Genomic DNA, 14,993 nt, shown 5'->3' with positions numbered 1-14,993 from the left:
AATTCTTGAACGAAATAAATGATACCCCACTCCGGGAATGCGTGGACGCGGGCAATTCTTCTCATCGGGTCGCTGCGCATGTTACCCAAGAAGTTCCCGCTGCGCTCGGTTAGCTAAGTCACGGATACAATGGATCTTTGTTTTTGGACATGTGTTGTTTAAGCGATGACACCTTGAATATATATTTACACTGTTTGATAACGTAGACAAACTAATGTACTAATACAGTGTATTACTAAATACTAAATAAATGCATGTCACATTTGCATCATGCGATATTGTTATTGTATCTGTATTCAAGGGACGTGGCATTTGATATTTTATTTGTGTCTTCCATGTACGATAAGTCATATCATATAGAAATTTTAATACAAGGGTAGATTTCTGTAATGTTATCATTTTGAACTATATGAGCACTTGTTTCCAAAATATGCCTCAAATAATGTTGTCGATATATATAAATCAAAGCCATTCAATACAATGTACAAATTTCGTTAATCAAAACACAGATTCCATAATATGCATCAGCTAAACAAGAATGTACACAATTTCGTTAAACAACAACAGATAACGCTACGTTATCCTAGAAACATATCTATATCACTATATTTTATATAACAATAATAATCAATAACACTTGCACATACACAATAATATTTTAAGAGAAACATCAAAATCTATGTACCAGTGGTATTAAACAATGACACCGATTCCAAGATTTCAAACGTCTTGTGGCCGATTCCTAAGACATAACCCTAATATGTCAGGAATATTTCAATAAAGTTATCTCTACATGATATCAAACTTTGGATAATAAAGAACTGTACATATCTAGTAACGAGAAAACTATCTATATATGCCCATCTGCTTCATCTTGCATCAGGCACATGCGATACGGTAGCGATTACAGTGACACGATACCGCCAAGTCTCGACTAAAATTGGGAGCCGTGCTCTCGTTATGGGTGAGTGGTCAACACACTAGCGAAGCTTGCCCGCCGGCGGCTCACTGCGCTGTCGCCGTAGGGGGTCAATGAGAACAATAGGCAGTGGTATTTCCACGAAAAAAATAACGCTTTCAAAAAAAATAACGTTTCCAACGATACTCGTAACGTGGTCACGTAAAAAATCACATGTTCTGTTGATGCTAACAAAGTTTCACATAAAAATCACGTAACATTCTGGCAATAACATGGGAAACAAAATCATTAACAATCATTGCTGACACTAACACGTGAAATGAAATGAATAACAATGCAAAATAAATAATAACATCAGCCACTAAATCTAACATCATTTAAAAAAGACAAACGCATGCAAAGATAGAGATAACACAGCAGCAAAAATATAACGTGTGCTAGAAAATAATAACATGCTTTTAGTTAAAGATAACTAAAATTTTGATAATAACAGTAAAACAGATATAACCAACATAAATATTTAAAAAATCACGAATGTGGTTAAAATAACAGTTTAAGAACGAAAATTAACAGAACAGGGCTACCAGTGATGGCCTGTATTCGACTCATTTGAGGTTGGTCACAATCAACAGTCAAAATGTCCGGTCTCAAACTATGACAAACAATGCACGACAATGACATTTTAATTACCCTATCTTTCAACATTTTGGATTTCTTTATTTAAGTGTTTTATTGATAGCAATATCAAGTTGCAAAAAAATGTATAACATAAATTTAGCGTTTGAAAAAGCTAATGAGAAAGCCCTAAATCATTCACAGCAGAGTAAGCGATCGTCATCTAGGTCAATGCAGAATCCATATTGGTCAACAAGGAGTACATTTTGTATTATTTAATTATCATAAATCATTTATAACATTTACAAAATATATACTCACAATAAAGTTATTAACCAGCATATTTACGGACATAAGAAATGATATTTATAGATGTCTATTTAGTAAAAGCGTAACGTTGGGTTATATGAGTTTACAAGTAAAGTTACAAAATACGAATCCCATTTAAAACGGCCCCACTGTTAAAACTTTGCATATATCATTCAGAACATTTACACTGCAATAACGGCCCCAGTCAAATGTGAAACCGTTACAAAAAATGTTTAAAAAAGGAACACATGTTTATTTCGGAGCAGCAATATATTCAGCGTTGATTTTGTTTATTTTATTTATAAGAATTTATATATTGCTTTGTACATTATAATGATAGAAAAATACGAAAACACGGAAGGCACCAAGGATGTATATGAGACATATATAAATCCTTGACGGCATTAATTTGTAACTAATCATTTCATTATACATGTAGAATTTATGCCTAGATATTCAAACAATGCTTGAATTACAGTGAAATTTGTTTAATATCTTTGATAGGTTTTCTTGCTGTTTTTTGTTCTTTCTTTTGTACAACGTATTTTTTTCAAATTGGAAAACTATTTATTCTAACAACACTACATTGTAAATTATACACGAAAAAAACATTTCTTTGGCTCAGAATAAATTTTAAATTATGGATATTTTGTTTCTATATTTTATTTATTAATCAACGAATGATCAAATTGGACGCAAATCAGCCGTGAAATTGGTCACGGTTCTAGCGATGGTACATTTAGTCTGTTAATATAGTCATAGAAATTATACGTGTTTATCACGGAGACTATAAACGGACTGTGGGTCTTAGACACAATCATATTTCATTCGAAAGCTTTAATTTTATTTTTCCATAGCCTCGGTAAAAAAAACCCAAAAACATTAATACAGATGGCTTTTGCTGGAAATACTTTCGAATTAACTTCATACAAACATCTTATTATTGCATACATCTCCATTATCTGCATAAGGTGTAAATATATATAGAAAGGAAAGAGAAATGGAGAATATTGCATTTTGCGAAACGATAGTGAGGGTGAATTTTTAAACATTTCCTTAAAAGTGCAAAGTGTATGAAGATTTCATATTAGAAAACCATTTTTTGTCCGATTTTCCAACATGTTTAAGTTGGTTCAATTACTTAATGCACAAAATATAAAAGATAATCTATTTCTTGTAATTTCTTAGATACTGATATGTGAGCTACATGTAATTCGTTTTGTAAGATAATGTTACAAAAACTTACCCACATATTTTTACAGTGAACATTTAGAAGACAAATGTATGAAAAATCAAAAATAAACACATTATTGAATAATTTTGCAATAATTAAAGTTTTGGAATATATTTATTACTTTAACTGCATTCTCAATATTTTCCCGTTTGGTCAAAATATCAAAATCTCCTACCTAAAAACAAGTACAAGTAATTTCCGAGTTAAATGCTAGCACTTCCCTTTTCAACAATATCTTCGTCTCAACCATACATGAATCGATGATGAGAAATCAATACTAAAAGTATTTTGAAGACATTGCAAATTGATTTCTTACTTGAATATTAGATCTATCAAAACGCTGCTAGAGATCGTGAACGTAAAAAAAAATCCATCATTTGAAACATCATTTACTTGTATATGTAGGTATACAGTATTAACAACCAATCATCTTTTAATAAGGATAGACAAAACAAACATGTTCATTCATTTAAATTTCACTTTTAATTAATCTCAATGTGTTCCGTCATAAGCTTTGTCTTATATCTGCCTACATAAAAGTGAGGCCGTTTCGACTGGGGCCGTTATTGCAGTGGGGCCGTTTTAACCGTACTCCACAAAATACAAATTTACGAGATACGGAACGCACTAATAAAATGTACTTTGCATATATCGTTTGATATCATTTACATCTTACGATAAATAACATTGTGTAAGCTTGTCGAATGAAACCAACAAAGAAATTTAAAAAAAAATAAACTTTTATAATTATAGGCGGACGTCAGCAATATCTTCCGCCTCTTTGTCATGTCAATTTCACATTATGTGTACTTTCTATTTACCAAGATCAAAAACTTCCATATTTTCGTATTTACAGCGAAAATTATTACGAGAGAAACATCAATAACTTAATGCCTTTTCTGAAATATTCAAATAAAGTTAGCATCAAACAATGACTTGCGATTGTGTAGGTAGGTAATAATGACACCGTTAATGTCTTAATTACCTAAAGGCTCGACACACCAGCTGTATAAACACAAGATCGTGAGCAATTATTCATGTCGGTCTGTGCAGTCAGGTGTGACACAGGTAAAAAAATCTCAAGGGCTGAACACCTGTTCGACGAATACATGGGTAAATACTATGTATTTGATGAAACAGGTACATAATTCTGTTCCAGGAATATGGGGTATCCGACGAATAGCTGTTTGAGCTATCCAGGGTTTTGTTGAATAGATTATATACGGAGACGGTCGGGACTGTACGACCAGATTGACAAATAGGGGGTATTCGAGGAATCCGGGTTTGAGTTAGAGGGGTTTTACTCTATGTATATGGTACTGTACAGTAACTGTACAGTAACTGATTAATTTATCAACTGTTTTAGACTTGCTATGAAAGTAATGTGACTGAAAAAACATGTTTGAAGCTTAAATTAGGATGAATTTATTTTAGCAATTAGCCAGATTGATTCGTTTATTAACGAAAATGCGAATAGGTATGTGAGCCCAGGAGTATATATATGTATATATACTACATTGTATAGCAATGCATATCATATGGATCATCCCTTCCATGGGTCGCTATTCCAGTTCTAGTGTAGCAATTGGTGTCAGTAGATTTGTTTATACAAACACTGGACATATCAGTTGAACATACTTGGCGGAGGTACGCTGGGATCTCGGTTTTGGTCATATACTGTATGAACATCAAACCAAAAGAAAAACTCAGCTTCAGGTAATTTGTATCTTGCAGACATGTATACAACAGTTGATAATAAGGTACTTCTTCGACCCGTAACTTATACACTTAGTAGCGACTCTATATGTAGTGGTGATAACACATATAGAATATATCATAGAAAGAAAATCTTTAAACGACTTCTTCTTAAGAACCAGAAAGCCCGGGGTACTGATATTTGGCCTGTAGCATGCTGAGATGAAGGGCTACCAAGTTTGTTCAAGCGAATGACCTTGAACTTCATTCAAGGTCACAGGGGTCAAATAGGCTAAAATCTTTAAACGACTTCGAATTCTTCTCAAGAACCAGAAGGCCCAGGCTACTGATATTGGGCCTGTAGCATGCTGAGATGAAAGGCTACCAAGTTTGTTCAAATGAATGACCTTGACCTTCATTTAAGGTCAGAGGGGTCAAATAGGCTAAAATCTTTACACGACTTCTTGTGAATAACTAAGAGGCCTAGAGACCTGATATTAGGCCCCTGACATGCTGGAATGAAGGGTTATCAAGTTTGTTCAAATGAATGACCTTGATCTTCATTCAAAGTCACAGAGCCTTGTCAGAGGTCAAATAGGCTAAAATCTTTAAATGACTTCTTCTCAAGAACCAAAAGGCACAGGATACTCATATTGGGCCTGCAGCATGCTGGGATAAAAGGCTACCAAGTTTGTTCGAATCAATGACCTTGACCTTCATCCAAGGTCACAGGGGTCAAATAGGCTAAAATCTTGAAATTACTTTTTTGTGAATAACTAAGAGGCCTAGAGACCTGATATTGGGCCTGTTACATGCTGGGATGAAGGGCTACCATATTTGTTTTTAAAAAAATGACCTTGATCTTCATTCATGATCACAGGCGCCAATGTAAATTATATCAAAACATGTAAGTCGTGATCAGTGTGTAACTCGTGTGTATGCAGATGCAGTTATCACACTATTTACATTTCCATGTCACTTCTACAATATAAACTAACCAAGGCAAAGTGAAGTATATGACAGTATAACTGACACCCAAAACATGACCATTATGACGTCACTAATGTTGACGTGGTATTGTCAACTGATCAACGTCAAAATGGCTGTTCCATCTTGTGGATTAAATCGTCGTTGATAAACGGTTGTCCTGGTCTAGCTTAAACAATGCAAAAGCAGAAACCTTAATATGAGTTGATAATGTAAATACATGTATAAGTATTAAACTATGTAGCGCACATTATGAAGATTTTCTGCAAAGCTCTGGCATCTATATAGACCATTGATGCCATAGGAAGATAGTTTAATGCTTCAATGTATTTTTTAGAAATTAAGCAATTATGGTTAGAATAGTATATATATATGTATAGTACTCAATAATATGTTTTCCTATTGGCCATTAGTACGTCACATGACAGAATACTGGATTCTGATTGGCTACACACATGGTTACTATTTGCAGTAGTGCCTGGGCAAGCGGGTACTATTGAAGTGGCGCAATATTGAACATGAATGTATTGTGTTGTCACTATTACATGACGTCATGATAACATTTGGCTTCAACCAAGACGCCAAGATGGCGGACAGGCTGTTGTGGGCGTGGATGGAAGCAAATGTTGCTTTTCTAAAGAAGACAGTTCACTCTTGTTCTGTATTGATCTACTTTTAATCTTCATTAAGCTGAATCCCATTTTATAGAAACACAGATTTCTGAGACAATTCATATGTTAAATTTGTACTTTTAACATAACAACGTGGTGTGGAAATGGAGATAGTGTGGCGAGGTGTAGCTTGACGTGTTTCTGTTACAATGACATGAAAACGGGTCTCATGTAATGGTGATGTACTGACCCATTATGGCCTGGTTGAGAGGGCACTTTTGCCTCATAGTATTGTCTCGTGATAGGATCTATAGTCTCCTCGCCTTCGGCTCGGGCACTATTCCATCCCTCAACAATACTATGAGGCAATAGTGCCCTCTCAACCAGGCCATAATAAATAAATAGTTCAATGAAAGTCTTGAGCAATTTACTAAAACTTGGAAGGTTAATGTAACCTGAATGCAGATAATTCAAAACTCAATTTATTTCCATGAACTCTACAAATTCTATCATAGAAGCATATACAAATTCTATCATAGAAGCATATAATTATATTTCAATACTGAGGCTTATGATCGTTTAAAACCAAGATATATTTTGTCTGATTCAGCTTAAAAATGTTAGATACAATGTAGAAGACTAATTAAGGAAAGACATTTGGCGATCAAATTAAATAAAGACTTGTAATTCACTCCAATATAGGATGCATCTAGGATATGATACCTTTCAATAGATGTGTGAAAGGAGCCGGTCAATGTGGTTTGTATTAATGTACATATGGTCCCTGTCACTCAATTGACATAGCATGATTCTTTGACTCATTCAATAAGAGCCATGAATTTTCAGGGTACCCATCAGGAATGGTGTGTAATTTCCCTTATTCTAAATATGTTTCGTTCTGGAGCATAGTATGTATCCTTGTTGATTAGATATCATTTTTAGCTCACCTGGCCCGAAGGGCCGGTGAGCTTATGTCATGGCGCGGCGTCCGTCGTCCGTCGTCTGTCGTCCGTCGTCCGTCCGTCCATCAACATTTCCTTTAAATCGCTACTATCAACATTTCCTTTAAATCGCTACTAGTCATAGAGTTCTGCATGGATTGTAACCAAATTTGGCCACAAACATCCTTGGGGGAGGGGGAACAGAACTTGTATAAATTTTGGCTCTGACTCCCTGGGGGCAGGAAGGGCGGGGCCCAATAGGGGAAATAGAGGTAAATCCTTTAAATCAATACTAGTCATAGAGTTCTGAATGGAATGTAACCAAATTTGGCCACAAACATCCTTGGGGGAAGGGGAACAGAACTTGTATAAATTTTGGCTCTGGTCCCCCGGGGGCAGGAGGGGCGGGGCCCAATAGGGGAAATAGAGGTAAATCCTTTAAATCGCTACTTGTCATAGAGTTCTGAATGGAATGTAACCAAATTTGGCCACAAACATCCTTGGGGGAAGGGGAACAGAACTTGTATAAATTTTGGCTCTGGTCCTAGGGGGCAGGAGGGGCGGGGCACAATAGGGGAAATAGAGGTAAATCCTATAAATCGCTACTTGTCCTAGATTTCTGCATGGATTGTAATCAAATTTGGCCACAAACATCCTTGGGGGAGGGGGAACAGAACTTGTTTAAATTTTGGCTCTGATCCCCCAGGGGCAGGAGGGGCGGGGCCCAATAGGGGAAATAGAGGTAAATCCTATAAATCGCTACTTGTCCTAGAGTTCTGAATGGAATGTAACCAAATTTGGCCACAAACATCCTTGGGGGAAGGGGAACAGAACTTGTATAAATTTTGGCTCTGGTCCCACGGGGGGAGGAGGGGAGGGGCCCAATAGGGGAAATAGAGGTAAATCCTTTAAATCGCTACTAGTCATAGAGTTCTGAATGGAATTTAACCAAATTTGGCCACAAACATCCTTGGGGGAAGGGGAACAGAACTTGTATAAATTTTGGCTCTGGTCCCCCGGGGGCTGGAGGGGAGGGGCCCAATAGGGGAAATAGAGGTAAATCCTGTAAATCGCTACTTGTCCTAGAGTTCTGCATGGAATGTAACCAAATTTGGCCAGTATCCTTGGGAGAATAAGAACTGAGTTTGTATAAATTTTGGCTCTGGTCCTAGGGGGCAGGAGGGGCGGGGCCCAATAGGGGAATTATAGGTAAATCCTATAAATAGCTACTTGTCCTAGAGTTCTGCATGGATTGTGACCAAATTTGGCCATAAACATCCTTGAGGGAAGGGGAACAGAACTTGTATAAATTTTGGCTCTGACCCCCTGGGGGCAGGAGGGGTGGGGCCCAATAGGGGATTTAGAGGTTAATATTAAAATTCCTTCAGAAAAGAAACAATGAACCTGTATTCAGAACATTACTTGGCATTACAAACCAGGTGAGCGATACAGGCCCTCTGGGCCTGTTGTTTAAAATATTTTGTGTGTGTTATTTTACACAATTTTAAACAGGAGAGGGGGCGGAATGGTATACTGGAATTGGGTTGTCCGTCTATCAGTCTGTCTGTCTGTAGACACTTTATCTGGCGAATTACAAAACTACTGGACTGATTTTGATAAAATTTGGTACACAGAACCCTGGCATAAAGGACAGTTGAGTAAACCATATATTCTGCTATGTCCCCTATTGTCAGATCGCCAGCTGTCCATCAAACCGCACATGACTTTACAGTTTATGTTGTGTATGCTATGATGCTAGCACCAAACCCTTAGTGGCGTAGCTACCGAAGGACAGGCAAGAGGCAGCAGAGATCGATGGTATGTTACATTTTTAGCCCACCATCATCAGATGGTGGGCTATTCAAATCGCCCTGCGTCCGTGGTCCGTCGTCCGCCGTCCGTCGTCCGTCCGTAAACAATGCTTGTTATCACTATTTCTTAAAAACTGCTGCAGGGATTTTGTTCAAACTTCACATGGAGGGTCCCCTTGGTCCATATTTGTGCCATACAGATTTTGAGTCTGATCGGAAAAACAAGATGGCCGCCAGGCAGCCATCTTTGATTTTGGCAGTTGAAGTTTGTTATCGATATTTCTTGAGAACTATTGAAGGGATTTTGTTCAAACTTCACATGGAGGTTACCCTTGGTCCCTAGTTGTGCCATACAGATTTTGAGGTTGATCCGAAAAACAAGATGGCCGCCAGGCAGCCATCTTTGATTTTGGCAGTTGAAGTTTGTTATCGATATTTCTTGAGAACTACTGAAGGAATTTTGTTCAAACTTCACATGGAGGTTACCCTTGGTCCCTATTTGTGCCATACAGATTTTGAGGCTGATAGGAAAAACAAGATGGCCGCCAGGCGCCCATCTTGGATTTTGATAGTTAAGGTTTGATATCCCCATTTCTCAAAAAGTGCTGAAGGGATCTTTCTCAAATCTAATATGTAGGTTCCCCTAGGGCCCTTGTTGTGCATATTGCATTTTTGGACCAATCGGTGAACAAGATGGCCGCCAGGCCGCCATCTTGGATTTCGATAGTTAAAGTTTGTTATGGCTATTTCTCAGATAGTACTGAACGGATCTGTCTCAAATTTCATATGTAGGTTCCCCTAGGGACTTAGTTGTGCATATTGCATTTTGGGACCGATCGGTTAACAAGATGGCCGCCAGGCAGCCATCTTGGATTTTGTTATTCAAAGTTTGTTATCGCTATTTCTCAGAAAGTACTGAAGGGATCTGTCTCAAAATTCATATGTAGGTTCCCCTAGGGCCCTAATTGTGCATATTATGATTTTGGACCGATCGGTCAACAAAATTGCTGCCAGGCAGCCATCTTGGATTTTATATTCAAAGTTTGTTATCGCTACTTCTCAGAAAGTATTGAATGGATCTTTCTCAAATTTCACATGTAGGTTCCCCTACGGCCCTAGTTGTGTGCATATTGTGATTTGGGACCAATTGATCAACAAGATGGCCGCCAAGGAGTCATCTTGGATTTTGAGTTGAAGTTTGTTACCGCTATTTCTCAAAAGGTACTGAAGCGATCTGTCTCAAATTTTATATGTAGTATGTTTGAAAAAGTTTAAAAAGTAGAGAAAAGATCCATCTTTCCTTTGTCAGATATAGATCATTCTTTGGTGGGCGCCAAGATCCCTATGGGATCTCTTGTAGTTATTATGATTGGTATATTTACTAGTATTTAAATTAAATCATGTTGTTCATTCTGTTAAATTTAGCCCAGTCAATATATATGTATACACTTTCTACAGCTGTAAATAACTAAAATAGATAACAGAACCAAATCATTATATTGCAAGTCCAATATGTTGGTACCAGAAAATTATTTAAAGTTTTAAAAACTAGCTCTTAGATAAACTACCAGACTTGTCAAACAAAGGTATAAATATTAACACTTCTATGATATATTTTCTATACAGCCTACATATTGCAAAGAGCATATTTTTAAAGGGTTTGATAATTTTATACATCAATTACCATGTTGATACTAACAGTAATCTACCATTTTGATAATCAATTCAATAACCATTTGACTGTCATTTATATGTTGATAGCATGTTAACTTGGCCTGCTCCATCTCCATGCATTCAGCCTGACCCTACCATTCCATCCATGATACTGTGCTGTGGTGATGTGGAACAGAACCCAGGCCCTGACTTTAAGGTAGTATCAGCATGAAATGTTCAAGTTCATCAAATAAATTGATGAATTCTAGTTACCATAAATCATATACAAATATATATATAAATTTTGGAGTTTATAATAAACAGAGATTAAACAACAGTTCTTTGGTTTTGGATTTAGTTAACAAGATAGTTAGGATGGGACTGGGGCTGGCCAAGTAGTTTAGGTTTTCTGACATATTCTCTATAGCCCCTCCACCTCTAGGCTTTGAATTTAAATCACTTGTGGGTCAGTTGTCAGGTAGATTTATAGATTGTTGAATTTGTTATTTAAATAAGGATGACTGATTTTAGCTCACCTGGCCCAAAGGGCCGGTGAGCTTTTGCCATGGCGCGGCGTCCGTCGTCCGTCCGTCCTTCGTCCGTCCGTCAACATTTCATTTAAATCGCTACTTGTCATAAAGTACTGCATGGATTGCAACAAAATTTGGCCAGAAACTTCCTAGGGGAAGGGGGATCAGATTTTGCATAAATGGTGACCCTGACCCCCCTGGGGCAGGAGAGGCAGGGCCCAATAGGGGTAATAGAGGTAAATCATATATAAATCGCTACTTGTCCTAGAGTTCTGCATGGATTGCAACCAAATTTGGCCAGAAACATCTTTTGGGGAAGGGGAACAGAACTTTTATAAATTTTGACTCTGACCTCCCCGGGGGCAGGAGGGGGGGGGCCCAATAGGGGAAATAGAGGTAAATCATATAAATCGCTACCTGTCCCAGAGTTCTGCATTGATTGTAACCAAATTTGGCCAGAAACATCCTTGGGGTTAACAGAATTCGTATAAATTTTGGCTTTGATCCCCTGGAGCAGAAAGAGTGGGGCCCAATAGGGGAATTAGAGGTAAATATTCAAATTCCTTCAGAAAAGAAACAATGAACTTGTATTCAGAACATTACTTGGCATTACAAACCAGGTGAGCGATACAGGCCCTCTGGGCCTCTTGTTTTTTTTCTTTCAGTTTTTCCATGAGATGTGTGCAGCGTCAGCAACGCTATACATACACATCCTTGTGTGAGCTGGCGTGCCGCATCACTTCAATTCATGTGGTTGATATTGTGTGTTCCTGGGATGGTTGTTTGTTTTGGGTTCATCAAGCTGGTGCTAGAGAGATGGAGACCCACATGCTTCGACATATATATGGTAAGTTCCCCAAAGTGATAAATACATGTGCATTGTATTGAGGGAAATGATAGTTGTTGTAATTTGAATCTAGTTGGCATTATATTTTACATCTTTTCAGGTTGTTTTTAATGTAACGTTATAATTATTTCTTTTACACTAAAAATATATATCACAAACATTAATTAAGGAATAGATGTTTATTTTGTTGAGGTTATGAGGGTATAATGATATAATGGACCACGTGTAAATTATGTAACCCCGGCAAAGCCGGGTTACATAAAATTCACACGGGCTCCATTATCATTATACCCCATAACCTCAACAAAATAAACATCTATTCCTTATATTTACAGTTTTTCAAGTAAATGAATATTATTTTTTCTCGCGGCAGTTGGATATTTTTCATTAAAATACCAACATTTTTTCTCTCCTGTCATCGTCAACGAATTCGATTGAACAGCTGATTGGAATCGAGTCATTCATATGTTCCCGCCATAAGTTGGGTCATGACTCCACGTTGCTACACCATCGACTATTCACGTAACAATAGAATCGCTGCGCGTGTTGTGCTAACATTATACACTGATAAGTTTTTCCGCCACCACGTGCAGAGTGGTACTGCGAGGTAGAGACTGAGGGACGCATACTTTTTAATAGGACGTGTCCCGATTTCAGTCTGTTTTTGCCGATGTCTGCAACTCTTTTAAAAGACTTTGCGTTCGATCTCACTCTAAAAATGGCGACCATGACAGGTGATTTGACTGGCCGACTTACGAACGAATAACGGTAATCAAGCATGTCCATTATTTGAAGGCAATCTCTAGCCTAATTAATTAACACATCAGTTGCCTTATATCTTAAGACCTGGCCAGTGTGAATTTTGGACACTAGTGGCCCACATAGTTTGCATTTGCAAACATGTTTTGACTGCATGACTTAGTAACAGCTAGATAGGTGACGATTCGTCTGCTATTTGTTCAAATTAACATCGGTAGTAAATTACACATTTTACTGAGATCCAAACTTAGTGTTACTTTCTACGACAATATATCATACATATGTCTTCATTTTTGTGTTGATAGGTTATATGTATGTTTGCGTTTCGTGAGAAAATCATAAATAATAAATAGTCAGTTCTCCATACAATATTATGTGACAACTAAGAAAGAATGTACATGTTCAGATGAGGTTAAACAGTGAACTAGCGTTCAAGCGTATCCGGATTTTGACTCCTCCCCCAAATGTTTTAGCATTCTGTAACAACAGCCAATCTAAAACCCTGTGCAATGTTTGCCGCGATTTGACTAGGACCTCCGTGATGGTATTTGCGCAAACAATGTTGACTTCAAAAGGACCTGATCTGGAATTTTGATTTTCACAGTTTGTTTATTTTTAAGAGTATTTTTGCAGCTGTTGCCACATGTCAATATTTCACATAACCATGACAGCCACGTGTACGTTTGAGAAGTGGGAAAGGGATGTGCCATTTTCTGGAGTCGAACTATCCCACACTCTGAATAAAGTACCAGACCACCAGTATACCGTTTGAATATAACGTTATATATAGATAGGTATATTTTACTATTCACATGTAATGTATAAAAGGTGATTTGTCTTTTATAGTCAAATTGGAATCCCGACCTCTACCATACATGCTGTGCACTATTACAAGATATTATACTATTGAAGATTATACTGACGAATGTACGTCAGAACATGGCAGGCAGCGCCCGTGCATGCTTGCATTGCTCAAGCATGCAAAAATATTCTGACTTACATTTTTAAAACAGTCAGAAAAAAACACAACTTTTCATACATGTAAACGCTGCAGAATATAAATTTACGTATAAATACATATGATATGTCCAACTAGTTTATGCCTAACATAACTTTGTGTACAATAGAAAATTGTCATTAGAAGATTGGCCATTCTGGAAATCTTATTTATGTATAATAGTCTATATATTTCCGGTTACCACGTGCATTTTAGTTGTTTAAATTTGATTGTTTGAATCTTGTCGAAGACAATGGGCCATTAGACTTCTTCACAAAAAATCCCTCAAGCAAATGTGGCTTTTTGAATCGGGAAACACTTACGAATACCAATTCGGTGTCTACTCACGAAATGGTTGACTTTATTTTTGTCGAATATGAACAGATTGTTCGATTTTAGAAATATTTTTTGTTGTTGTAATTGTTAGAATTAGTACAAGAATAGGTAGAAAAATAGGTTTATAAATACGTTTATTTAGTTTTTTTTAGCCCACCATCAACAGATGCGTGGGCTATTCAAATCGCTTTTGGTCCGTGGTCCGTCGTCCCGTCCTTCCGTCCGTCCGTCCCTTCTGCCGTCTGTCCGTCCTTTCCGTCTTGGATCCGTCCGTTAACAATTCTTGTTACCGCTATTTTTTCAGAAAGTGCTGAAGGGATGTTTCTCAAATTTCATATGGCAGGTTCCCCTAGGGCTATAGTTGTGCATATTGTATTTTGGGACCAATCGGATCAACAAAACTGGCCGCCAGGCAGCCATCTTGGATTTTGATAGTTAAAGTTTGTTACCGCTATTTCTCAGAATGTGCTGAAGGGATCTTTCTCAAATTTCACATGTAAGTTCCCCTAGGGGCCTAGTTGTGCATATTGCATTTTGGGACCAATCTGTTAACAAGATGGACCGACAGGCAGCCATCTTGGATTTTGACAATTGAAGTTTGTTACCGCTATTTCTCAGAAAGTACTGAAGGGATCTGTCTCAAATTGCATGTGCAGGTTCCCCTAGGGGCCTAGTTGTGCATATTGCATTTTCAGACCGATCGATGAACAAGATGGCCGACAGGCCGCCATCTTGGATTTTGACAATTG

General features: G+C 37.5%; 1 long non-coding RNA gene across 1 annotated transcript; it reads left to right on the top strand.

Annotated features, from left to right (window-relative positions):
* The first annotated feature begins 8,223 nt into the window (after nt 1–8,223).
* LOC138311896 (uncharacterized) lies at nt 8,224–12,694 on the top strand. The gene is made up of 4 exons (XR_011206782.1): nt 8,224–9,129; nt 10,884–10,992; nt 11,971–12,152; nt 12,595–12,694. It is a non-coding gene; the product is annotated as an uncharacterized lncRNA (long non-coding RNA).
* Nucleotides 12,695–14,993: the final 2,299 nt, after the last annotated feature.

The sequence above is a fragment of the Argopecten irradians genome, unplaced genomic scaffold (genome assembly GCF_041381155.1).
Source record: "Argopecten irradians isolate NY unplaced genomic scaffold, Ai_NY scaffold_0151, whole genome shotgun sequence".
Classification (NCBI taxonomy): Eukaryota; Metazoa; Mollusca; class Bivalvia; order Pectinida; family Pectinidae; genus Argopecten; species Argopecten irradians.
This window is presented reverse-complemented; position numbering and strand designations above follow the sequence as displayed.